The 8,834-nt window shown below is 53.1% G+C and overlaps 1 protein-coding gene across 5 annotated transcripts in view; it reads left to right on the top strand.

Moving 5' to 3' along the window:
* CALN1 (calneuron 1) overlaps positions 1 to 8,834 on the top strand; it is a 160,981-nt gene that overhangs the window by 96,703 nt on the left and 55,444 nt on the right. The window lies entirely within an intron of this gene.

The following is an 8,834-nucleotide window of genomic DNA, read 5'->3' on the forward strand; positions in this document are numbered from 1 at the left end:
CAGCACATTCTGGGATTCTGTGGGTTGGGGGCAGTGGGGGCTCGGGGTGGCCGTGCTGGGGGCACATCACACTCAGCAGGCTCTGCAGGGCCCTTCCCTGCAGGACAATCTCATCCCAGGGCTGGGAATTGGGGCATCCTGCAGCTCCCCAGGGCTGGCAGAGCTGACTCTGCTGGGCAGGTGTCTGATGGATATTTATTTTTTCCTGCAGTCACTGTTTCCCTTGGACTCTTCCTCCACTCACAGCATCCTCCTTGTTGCAGTGGCTGTGCTGGAGCAGGGGACACGTCCCCCTGTGGAGGCAGAGCCCTTGTCCTCCTCCATCACTGTCTCCCAGGTCAGCTCCCAGACAGGCTCCCCTTGGGCAAACACGGGGAGTTAATAGATCTTTCTTTTTAATGGGAAGCAAACAAGTCCTGTGCAGCTGCTTCCCCTGCCCTGCCAGACAAGGCAAAGTGCTGTCAGAATGAGTAACTCTCAAGGTCCTCTGCTCAGTGTTGGATGAATAAACCTCCTCACACCCCCCCAGCTCCATCTCTCTGGGCTCTGATGGAGCCTTCCAGCCCCCATGGAAATTTCCTCCTCCAGGAATGTGTGTCTGTACAGTTCGTGAAGCTTTTCTGTGGACTTGTCAGCAAAGCAGAGCAGCCAATTCCAGAGCCCCTCCAAAACCTGTGGGACTGGAGGGGTCCCTGAGAGCCCAGCTGGCTGCAGGGGAGATGTTTCATCCTTTCCTTCAGATCCAGTGAAGCTTTTCACAGAATTCCAGAATGGTTTAAGTTGGAAGGGACCTTAAAGACCACCTCATTCCAGCCCCTGCCATGGGCAGGGACACCTTCCACTGGACCAGGTTACTCCAACCTGGCCTTGGACACTTCCAGGGATGGGGCAGCCACAGCTTCTCTGGGCAACCTGTGCCAGGGCCTCCCCACCCTCCCAGCCAAGAATTCCTTCCCAATATCCCATCTAACCCTGCCCTCTGGCAGTGGGAAGCCATTGCCCCTTGTCCTGTCCCTCCATCCCTTGTCCCCAGTCCCTCTCCAGCTCTCCTGGAGCCCCTTTAGGCCTTGGAAGGGGCTCTCAGCTCTCCCTGGAGCCTTCTCTTCTCCAGGTGAATCCCTCAGCTCTCCCAGCTTGGATCCAGAGCAGAGGGGCTCCAGCCCTTGGAGCATCTCCTCTGGACTCATTCCAATGGATCCACATGTTTCTTGTGTTGGGGTTGTTGTTTTTGTTGGCTTTTTTCCCCTCCAAAAAGTCACTTTAGCTGTGGGACGTGTGGCAGAGCTGGTGGACAGTAAAAGGGTGAGACTATTCCCAAGGAGCAAGAAAAATGAGAAACTCTATTTTTTTACAGCTGCGCCTGGTCAGGGAGTATCAAAGACCCTCTGTGAGTGACTCTGGGAATTCCAAGGGAATTCCAGCAGGACTTTTGGGAGATGGATGCTCGTTGTCATCATTTTCCATCCTGGGCACTGATTGCCCATCCCTGTGTGGGCAGGAAGGGAGGTCTGGCAGCCTCCTTTGGGGACATCCAGGACACTCCGTGCCTCAGTTTCCCCTTTAAAAAAAAGCTGTGTCAGCACCGCAGTGGAGCTTCACCTCCTTATTTCAGCCCATTCCATGGGTGCCTATAATTCAAGCTGTTTTCCAAGTGGGAAGTTTCATGAAAGCCTTCCCGTGCTCGGAGCTGGAGTTATGGATTGTGGTTGTAATTAGGCAGAAAGTCTGTGGATGCTGCCGGGGGAAGGGGCAGGCTGTGGCTCTGACCCGAAAATCTTTGAAACCCAAACACTCGTCTGGGAAATATCCTGTGGCTGGAGCTTTTCCCTGCACATCCTCTGCATCACTGCAAGGCTCAGCAGCAAGAGCCCTTCCCAGACTACATTATCCGTGCCCGGGTTACGTGGGCACAGCAATGACACAGCCCGGGACAGAGAGGCACTGCAGGGAGCTATTAAGGGAATAAAAATAAACAGGAGTGTTGTGTGTGCCTGGGCCCCGAGCTGCAGCAGACTAGCTCATTAACTTTAAATATATCACCTACTTGCACTCTGGAGGTCAAACCAGAACGAAAAAAGAGAGTGTGAATACTTAGGAGTCTCCACACAGCTCGGTTTGGGTGTGTGGTACCACGACAGGGAGCTTGGAAAGAGGGACAACCCGAGTACCCTGAGAATGGCCAGGGAAAACACTTAATTAGGAAGCAATCAGGCCAGATTATGCAGGCTCCCACTTTAATGCACAGGGCTCTGAAAGCCCAATCTAAGCCTGTTGTTCCCTTGGGTAGAGGTAGTGCAATCCATGCAGGTTTCCCCCCCTCTCCTTTTCTTCCCTCTCCTGCTGTGATCATCCCCGGAATGGCCAGGAAAAACACTTATTTAGGAAGCAATCAGGTCTGATTATTTTAATAAACGAGGCTCTGAAAGCCCAGTCTAAGTTGTGCCCTTGGGTAGAGGCAATGCAATCCATGCACGGTGCAATCCATGCACGGTGCAATCCATGCAGGTTTTTCCCCTCTCCTTTTCTTTCCCTCTCCTGCTGTGATGATCCCTGGAATGGCCAGGAAAAACACTTATTTAGGAAGCAATCAGGTCTGATTATTTTAATAAACGAGGCTCTGAAAGACCAGTCTAAGTGTGTTGTGCCCTTGGGTAAGGGCGATGCAATCCATGTACGATGCAATCCATGCATGTTTTCTCCCCTCTCCTTTTCTTTCTCTCTCCTGCTGTGACCATCCCTGGAATGGCCAGGGAAAACACTTATTTAGGAAGCAATTAGGCCAGATTATCCAGGCTCCCACTTTAAAGCACAGGGCTCTGAAAGCCCAGTCTGTGTTGTGCCCTTGGGTAGAGGCGATGCAATCCATGCAGGTTTTCCCCCCTCCTTTTCTTCCCCTCTCCTGCTGTGATCATCCCTGGAATGGCCAGGAAAAACACTTATTTAGGAAGCAATCAGGCCTAATTTTAATACACAAGGCTCAGAAAGCCCAGTCTAAGTTGTGCCCTTGGGTAGAAGCGAAGCAATCCATGCACGGTGCAATCCATGCAGGTTTTCCCCCTCTCCTTTTCTTCCCTCTCCTGCTGTGATGATCCCTGGAATGGCCAGGGAAAACACTTATTTAGGAAGCAATCAGGCCTAATTTTAATACACAAGGCTCAGAAAGCCCAGTCTAAGTGTGTTGTGGCCTTGGGTGGAGATGCTGCAATCCACGCACGGTGCAATCCGTGCACGTTTCCCCCCGTCTTTTCCCTTCCCTCTGCCTTTCTTCAGCCCAATGAATATTTAATTACATCCTCCAAGGGAGCCACTCCAACAGGAGATTTTTGGACAGGGATTGACTGAGGGCTGAGGGTTGGCTCTCCCATGGGCAGGGGGGTGAGGTGGGTTCACGCCACTGCTCCTCCAAGCATTTAATTATTCCTTCAAAGCACAAAGACAGGAGAGTTTGCAGGAGGCTGCTGCTCCCTGGGATGTGGGGATTTGCAGCCCTCTGCTGGGTCCTACTCCCCTGCCTGGCAGACTCTTGTGAGGGTGGATTCTGTGGGCTCAGGACAAGGCAGGACAGGGTTCAGGCTTGGTGTCAAAGTGCAGCTGGGGGTAATTTGGGCTGTGGGGCTGGAGTCTCCTCCCTGGGGAGATTCCAGAGCCCTCTGGACACAATCCTGTGCCCTGTGCTCTGGGCTGGCCCAGCCTGAGCAGGGAAGTGGCACCAGTGACCCACTGTGGTGCCTTCCAGCCTGACCCATCCTGGGATTCTGTGGGATATGGTGATGGCAGAGCTCTGCCTGTGTGTGTCCTTCCACACATCCCCCAGCAAAGACAACCTTCCCTTCTTCCCATCAAAGGGGGCTGAGGGAAGATGAAATCCTTTGTCTGGAGCTGAAAACTCATCAGCTTAGAGAGAGGGTTGGGATTTTCTGCCCTCAGCTCTTACACACCAGTGGAGAACCAGCAAGAGCAGCTGATGGCACTTGGAACTTCTTTGTCCTGGGGATCTGGAATCACAACCCCAGTAGGAATGAACTGGTGTTGAAGGGAAGTAGTTTAGGAGAGTAAATCCCCTTTTAAAAGTGCTGGAGGCTCTTTTGTCTCCCTCTGACTTGTGTGTCCCACCCACAGTTGGCTTCATAGAGGGCAGTGGTACCTTTAAAGCTTTCTGTGGATGTTGAATCATTTGTGATTTTCTTTTTTCTGCATCCTTTTTCACCCTCGAAAACTTCCTGACAGGAGGGTGGAGCTGGGGAGGGTCAGGCTCTGCTCCCAGGGAACAAGGAACAGGAGGAGCAGGAAGCGGCCTCAGGTTGTGCCAGAGGAAGTTTAGCTTGGGTATTAGGGAAAATTTCTTCCTGGGAAGGGTGGTGAGGCACTGGAGGGGCTGCCCAGGGCAGTGGTGGAGTCCCCATCCCTGGAAGTGTTCAAAAACCATGGAAATGGGGCACCTGGGGACATGGTTTAGTGCTGGGTGAACTGTTGGGCTCCGTGATCTTGGAGGGCTTTTCCAACCTTAATGATTCCGTGATGCCGTGGGTTTACTCGGAAAACCTCATGGGCATTTTTCAAAGGAGCAGACACCCCTTCCTGGGGTGGGCAAGTACAAAGCAAATTTCTCTGGGCTGCAGGGTCTGGAAGAGCTGGAAAGCACTGGGTTTCCCAGCTCCACACTGCTCTTCCTGCTGCTCCATCGTCTTTGGTGCACTGAGAATCACAGAGTGCTTTGGGTTGGAAGGGACCTTAAAGATCATCCAATGCCAACCCCCTGCCATGCCCACACTTGGAATAAATGTGTTGGACATTCTGTGAACCCAGCAATTCCCTGCTGTAACTCTGTGGAGCTCCATGGGAGCAGCCAAACTGGGCTCCCAGCACAGCAAACGTTCTGCACAGTGGAATTGTCCCCAAGGCCTTTCTGCACCCCCTGAGCAAACAGTGCATAGGGTGACTTTGGCAGGCCCATGACCCCTTGCTGGCCAGTTTTTGGTCACTGAGAAGGTTCCCAGAGCCCCCAAAGATGTTGCTGGGTGCCTTCAGCATCCCTTTTCCATGGTGGAGCAATCAGGCTCCCACTATTGCTGTGGCTCGTTGTTATTTCTTCTCGTTATCACCTTTGCCTGGTTTTTGTGACAACTGAGACAGTGGAGCCAACCTTTGTGGTAACTGGGAGCACAAGATGAGCCCAATATCCCCGTGCTGAGGGGCTGGGAGTGCTGAGCAGATCTGAGTTGTCTGTGCTGATGTGGCCAGAGATGTTCTGAGTCATCCTTTAGTCATGCTGCGATTGTCACCCTGCCTGGGACTCTTTGACATCAATGCCAGGAGTCAGAGGAAGCACTGCCAGGGAGAAAGATGTGAGGGCAGAACTGTCAGGAAATAAATAAGTGGTTTAGGTGGGTTAAAACCAGGGGTTAAGCTCAGCTCTGGTGCTTTGCTCAGTGCCCACACAAGCAGTGACCTGTCCCTCGGCCGATGGGCAGTAACTCACGTGCCATCCTGCCTGGAACCCCTCTGGTCCTCACCCCCCTTGCCATCTGCCAGTCTCCCCTGTCCCACTGGAGCCACCCCCCCGTGCCTCAAGGTTTCTCTGCCCTCCCAGGTTGTAAGGAAGTTATTCCCATGTTTGAGTGACTTGGAATCATGGAATCATTAAGGCTGGGAAAGACCTCTAAGATCAACAAGTGCAACCACTAACCCAGCACTGCCAGGCCCACCCTAAACCACGTCCCTTCATCAGCCAGGGACTTCAGGGTGACTTGGGTTTGTAAATCTCATCTGCATTTGTAGCTGGGAGCAGGGAGAGGAGAACAGAGGCTGTCACTGGGCTGTCACTCCATCCTGGCTGGAGCTGTTCACCTGCTCGTGCCCCCTCTGTCCTCCCCAGGTGTTTTCCTGCCCGTGTTTCCTTCAGTGTTCCTTGCTAAAGTCCTCAGTGTGGGTTTGGGGGCAGAAGGTGGGGGAGGATGAGAACACCACACTCATCACACATCCCGGGGGGGTGGCAGGGCCAGGGGTGGCTGTTCTTGTTCAGGGCTTGCAGGATGGCTCCTGGGGAGGAGCAAGGGAAGGTGAGAGAGCACAGACAACAGACATGCTCCAGCCTGGTGTTTTCCTGGTGTTTTCCTCCCCTTCTCCCCACTCCTTAAATCCAGCTCAATGTTAGTTTGTGAATAAGTCACACGTGGCTCTGAGCTCTAAATATCGATGGCTTGGGAGCCAGGGAATGGCTGGAGCTGTGTCAGGGCAGGCTCAGGTTGGATCTCAGCCAAAGGTTCTTCCCCCAGAGGCTGGTTGGGCACTGCCCAGGCTCCCCAGGGCAGTGGGCACAGCCCCAAGGCTGCCAGAGCTCAGGGAGGGTTTGGCTGATCCTCTGGGGCACAGGGGGTGACTCTTGGGGCTGGGCCTGTGCAGGGCTGAGGGTTGGACTCCAGGATCCTTGGGGGTCCCTCCCAGCTCAGCACATCCTGGGATTCTGTGAGCCCAGGAGAGCAGCACATCTGTGGGCACAGCAGAGGAACGTGGGGACGTGTGTGGGGTGTGATTTGCCTCCAGAGCAGAGTGGAGAACAGATGCTCAGTGTGAGCATCACACATCAGCTGGTACCACCCTGGGCGTGACGAGGAGGAGGACGAGGACGAGGAAGGCGCCTTTGGACTGTGCCCAACACAAATTTCGAGCTGGGTGCTCCCAGGATCTGATGGGATGTGGGTATTGGGCACTACCTGGTGATGCCATGGCTGTGGAAAGCACCCCTGTGTGTTTTCTCATTGCAGACTTGGAACCTGTGTGTAGCTTTTTGTATTTCTCTCCTGGCAGTTAAACAGGGCAAAAGGGATTTTCAGACAAAATTGTGATTTCTCTTTCTTGATATTATGATGTTGCTGTCTCCTGAGATCCTGATGGCAGGAAGGTTTGTTTTCTGCAGCTTGAAATGAATGTTAAATTGATATTTCTACCACCTAAAGTGTTTTGGGGTCTGGCTTCCTTGCTAGTTAAGAGTTTTAATTGAAAAAGAAGTCAATAATGGGATAATGCATCTTTTAATGGCATCTTTCTTCTGAGGTTGTGGCAAATGCCATAATTAAGCTGATAATTAAAGCCTGTGAAGTTAGTTATGATCCCTGGCAAAGGCCCAGGGGAGTCAGGAGCAGGGTCTGCCTGTTCTGAGTCAGACAGGGAGTCCAGCAGCCCTGGCCCCTGCTTTCTCATGAGTCATGTGTGGGATGAAGTCCTGCCTGTCCTCTGGGGCGAAAGGAAGTCGTAGAAAACACAAACTGAACATGTCAGAGTTTGGGGGTTGCACGTGCACAGCCCAAATCTGTGCAGGGCCAGGTACTGGAGCCTCTTTGAAGTGCAAATTGTTTTCCCGCTAATCTGGAGAAATCAGCCTCCCAGTGCATCCCAGTTTGCATCCATGGGATGGATTCGTTCCTGGCTTTCCCACGGAGCGCTGGGTGCGAGGTCAATCACCCAGCCCCTCCTGTCACCTTGCATTCCCTTCCCCAGGTGATCTCCCTGCTGTGACTGATCCAATCCCGCTCGACGCCGTTCCCAAGGGGGAGCAGAGGGAACACACGTTTCCACAGCCCAGAAACGTTTTAAAGAATGGCTTTCCAAGGGATGGGGTGCCCGCCCCTTTCCTTTCCTGCTTAATAAGCTGCCCCAGAAATGCAGAAATGCTGCAAGGGCTCAGCCCTGCAAAGCCCTGAAGGTGTGAGCAGCTCCAGCAGCGAGATGGGATCTCTGGGCATGTTCCAGGATCAAAGGCACCACGAATCCCTGCTGGGCTTCTTCCAAGGGCTCAGCCCCAGGATATTCCCTGCAGGCAGAGCCCCCCCTGACTGGAGATCACTATCCTGGCAAACAGTCCTTTGACTCTGCTTATTTTCTGGGAAGATAAGGAGGGGTTTCAGTGGGTGCCTCTGCTCGGATCAAGCACCTGAGAGGTGATAAAGAGGACAGACTGTGGTGCACGAGGGGCTGCAGGGGCTGCAGGCAGGGGGGGGCATTTTAACAGCAGCCCTGCCATTGATCTGCTTCAGTCTGATGCTTGAAGACACTTCTCCCACCTGATGATTTAATCTGTTTTAATCTGATGGTTTAAGACACTTCTCCCACCTGATGATTTTGCGACAGCAGCTGCCTGGAGTGGTGGGTGCAGTCGGGTCGGGTGGTAAACGTGAATAAAACACAACTGCAGCTCTTGCAGTTGCTTGATTCTGTTTCCAGACTTGGAAAAGGGCAAATATATCCACTCACTCAATAACGTGTAGGCAGGTGTGCCCATGGACTGAGAGATTTCAGAAGATGAAATACTTGCAGAAGGTCTAGACATTGTTGAGACAAACTGGTATTTTTAAGAGCCTTCGGCAGGCAGGAATATCTCCTTTTTTGCCATTTTCATTTTCGTGGCAGAAGTTCTTGGAGAGAAAAGTAACCTTGGATACAATTCCCTCTCCAAACAGCTCCGTGCCTGGTTTGGAGCACATGCAGGGGCTCAGGGCTGCAGCAGCTCAGCTCATTAGTGGCAGGAGCAGTCTCCTCTCCCTGCTAAAGGCACTGCCTGCCGAGCACTCCGGGCTTCCCAGAGCTCCTGGAAAGCTGGAATGGAATGCCTTGTGGATTTGCAATAGTCTGGCTCCCTGCTCTGTGTGGACTCCCTCCCTCTGGAGGATGGGGCTGGCCCTGTAAAAGTTTTGCAGAGACACGTTTGGCAGCCGGGAGGGAAGAGCCCTGGACGTGCTGCTGCCTCCTGTCCTCCTGCCAGAGGGGCTTTTGGAGAAGGGATTGGCCTGGAGACTCTCCAGAGCTGGGAATGACCTGTTCAACCCGAGGCTGGTCCT

Source organism: Lepidothrix coronata, unplaced genomic scaffold, assembly GCF_001604755.1.
Source record: "Lepidothrix coronata isolate B3197 unplaced genomic scaffold, Lepidothrix_coronata-1.0 Scaffold108, whole genome shotgun sequence".
Classification (NCBI taxonomy): domain Eukaryota; kingdom Metazoa; phylum Chordata; class Aves; order Passeriformes; family Pipridae; genus Lepidothrix; species Lepidothrix coronata.